The sequence below is a fragment of the Prunus avium genome, chromosome 7 (assembly GCF_965620075.1).
Source record: "Prunus avium chromosome 7, drPruAviu1.hap1.1, whole genome shotgun sequence".
In the NCBI taxonomy this organism is placed as follows: Eukaryota; Viridiplantae; Streptophyta; class Magnoliopsida; order Rosales; family Rosaceae; genus Prunus; species Prunus avium.
In genome coordinates, this window is record NC_142290.1 from 8,982,165 (window position 1) to 8,986,145 (window position 3,981).

Here is a 3,981-nt window from a genome sequence, read left to right on the forward strand (position 1 = left end):
TTGAACTTGAATAGTCCAATTTCTTTCACCTATTGATTTCGGATCGAGCCCAAAACTTGGGCAACATCATGATATGGCTGGAGGAGTCCTTTGGTGAGTTTTGAGTGAAATGCAATCGCTAGAAGTATGGAATACACCAACCACTCCAATTAGGAACGAACTGCCGTTGAACTTGAATTGTCCTATTTGGAACACCTATTGATTTCGGACCGGGCCCCAAACTTGGGCAACATCATAATATGGTGGGATGAGTCATTTGGTGAGTTTTGAGTGAAATCCAATCGCTAGAAGTATGGAATACACCAACCACTCCAATTAGGAACGAACTGCCGTTGAACTTGAATTGTCCAATTTCGAACACCAATTGATATCGGATCGAGCCCAAAACTTGGGGAACATCATAATGTGGTGGGAGCAGTGATTTGGTGAGTTTTTAGTGAAATCCAATCGCTAGAAGTACGTAATACACCAACCACTCCAATTAGGAACGAACTGCCGTTGAACTTGAATTGTCCAATTTCTTCGGATCAAGCCCAAAACTTGGACAACATCATAATATGGTGGGAGGAGTGATTTGGTGAGTTTTGAGTGAAATCCAATCACTAGAAGTATGTAATACACCAACCACTCCAATTGGGAACGAACTGCCAATGCACTTGAATTGTCCAATTTCTCACACCTATTGATTTTGGATCGAGCCCAAAACTTGGGCAACATCATAATATGGTGGGAGGAGTCATTTGGTGAGTTTTGAGTGAAATCCAATCGCTAGAAGTATGGAATACACCAACCACTCCAATTAGGAACGAACTTCCGTTGAACTTGAATTGTCCAATTTCTCACACCTATTGATTTCGGATCGAGCCCAAAACTTGGGCAACATCATAATATGGTGGGAGGAGTCATTTGGTGAGTTTTGAGTGAAATCCAATCGCTAGAAGTATGGAATACACCAACCACTCCAATTAGGAACGAACTGCCGTTGAACTTGAATTGTCCAATTTGGAACACCTATTGATTTCGGATCGAGCCCAAAACTTGGGCAACATCATAATATGGTGGGAGGAGTCATTTGGTGAGTTTTGAGTGAAATCCAATCGCTAGAAGTATGGAATACACCAACCACTCCAATTAGGAACGAACTGCCGTTGAACTTGAATTGTCCAATTTGGAACACCTATTGATTTCGGATCGAGCCCAAAACTTGGGCAACATCATAATAGGGTGGGAAGAGTCATTTGGTGAGTTTTGAGTGAAATCCAATCGCTAGAAGTATGGAATACACCAAACACTCCCATTAGGAACGAACTGCCGTTAAACTTGAATTGTCCAATTACTTACACCTATTGATTTCGGATCGAACCCCAAACTTGTGCAACATCATAATATGGTGGGAGGAGTCCCTTGGTGAGTTTTGAGTGAAATCCAATCGCTAGAAGTACGGAATACACCAAACCACTCCAATTAGGAACGAACTGCCGTTGAACTTGAATTGTCCAATTTGGAATACCTATTGATTTCGGATCGAGCCCAAACTTGGGCAATATCATAATATGGTGTGAAGAGTCATTTGGTGAGTTTTGAGTGAAATCCAATCGCTAGAAGTGTGGAATACACCAACCACTACCATTAAACGAACTACCGTTGAACTTGAATTGTCCAATTTGGAACACCTATTGATTTCGGATCGAGCCCAAAACATGGGCAACATCATAAAGTGGTGTGAGGAGTCATTTGGTGAGTTTTGAGTGAAATCCAATCGCTAGAAGTATGGAATACACCAACCACTCCAGTTAGGAATGAACTGCCGTTGAACTTGAATTGTCCAATTTCTCACACCTATTGATTTCGGATCAAGCCCCAATCGTGGGCAACATCATAATATGGTGGGAGGAGTCATTTGGTGAGTTTTGAGTGAAATCCAATCGCTAGAAGTGTGGAATACACCAACCACTCCAATTAGGAACGAACTGCCGTCGAACTTGCATTGTCCAATTTGGAACACCTATTGTTTTCGGATCGAGCCCAAAACTAGGGCAACATCATAATATGGTGGGAGGAGTCATTTAGTGAGTTTTGAGTGAAATCCAATCGCTAGAAGTATGGAATACACCAACCACTCCAATTAGGAACGAACTACCGTTGAACTTGAATTGTCCAATTTGGAACACCTATTGATTTCGGATCGAGGCCAAAACTTGGGCAACATCATAATATGATGGGAGGAGTGATTTGGTGAGTTTTGAGTGAAATCCAATTGCTAGAACTATGGAATACACCAACCACTCCAATTAGGAACGAACTGTTGTTGAACTTGAATTGTCCAATTTCTCACACCTATTGATTTTGAATCGAGCCCCAAACTTGGGCAACATCATAATATGGTGGGAGGAGTCATTTGGTGAGTTTTGAGTGAAATCCAATCGCTAGAAGTATGGAATACACCAACCACTCCCATTCGGAACGAACTGCCGTTGAACTTGAATTGTCCAATTTGGAACACCTATTGATTTCGGATCGAGCCCAAAACTTGGGCAACATCATAATACGGTGGGAGGAGTCATTTGGTGAGTTTTGAGTGAAATCCAATCGCTAGAAGTATGGAATACACCAACCACTGCAATTAGGAACGAACTTCCATTGAACTTGAATTGTCCAATTTGGAACACCTATTGATTTCGGATCGAGTCCAAAACTTGGGCAACATCATAATATGGTGGGAGGAGTCATTTGATGAGTTTTGAGTGAAATCCAATCGCTAGAAGTATGGAATACACCAACCACTCCAATTAGAAACGAACTGCCGTTGAACTTCAATTGTCCAATTTGGAACACCTATTGATTTCGGATCGAGCCCCATACTTGGGCACCCACATAATGTGGTGGGAGGAGTCATTTGGTGAGTTTTGAGTGAAATCCAATCGCTAGAATTATGGAATACACCAACCACTCCAATTTGGAACGAACTGCCGTTGAACTTGAATTGTCCAATTTCTCACACCTATTGATTTCGGATCGAGGCCAAAACTTGGGCAACATCATAATATGGTGGGAGGAGTCATTTGGTTAGTTTTGAGTGAAATCCAATCGCTAGAAGTATGGAATACACCAACCACTCCAATTAGGAACGAATTGCCGTTGAACTTGAATTGTCCAATTTGGAACACCTATTGATTTCGGATCGAGCCCAAAACTTGGGCAACATCGTCATATGGTGGGAGGAGTCATTTGGTGAGTTTTGAGTGAAACCAATTGCTAGAAGTATGGAATACACCAAACCACTCCAATTAGGAACGAACTGCCGTTGAACTTGAATTGTCCAATTTGGAATACCTATTGATTTCGGATCGAGCCCAAAACTTGGGCAATATCATAATATGGTGGGAAGAGTCATTTGGTGAGTTTTGAGTGAAATCCAATCGCTAGAAGTATGGAATACACCAACCACTCCAATTAGGAACGAACTGTCGTTGAACTTGAATTGTCCAATTTGGAACACCTACTGATTTCGGATCGAGCCCAAAACTTGGGCAACATCATAATATGGTGGGAGGAGACATTTGGTGAGTTTTGAGTGAAATCCAATCGCTAGAAGTATGGAATACCCCAACCACTCCAATTAGGAACGAACTGCCGTTGAACTTGAATTGTCCAATTTCGCACACCTATTGATTTCGGATCGAGCCCAAAACTTGGGCAACATCATAATATGGTGGGAGGAGTCATTTGGTGAGTTTTGAGCGAAATCCAATCGCTAGAAACATGGAATACACCAACCACTCCAATTAGGAACGAACTGCCGTTGAACTTGAGTTGTCCAATTTCTCACACTTATTGATTTCGGATCGAGCCCCAAACCTGGGCAACATCATAATACCGTGGGAGGTGTCATTTGGTGAGTTTTGAGTGAAATCCAATCGCTAGAAGTATGGAATACACCAACCACTCCAATTAGGAACGAACTGCCGTTGAACTTGAATT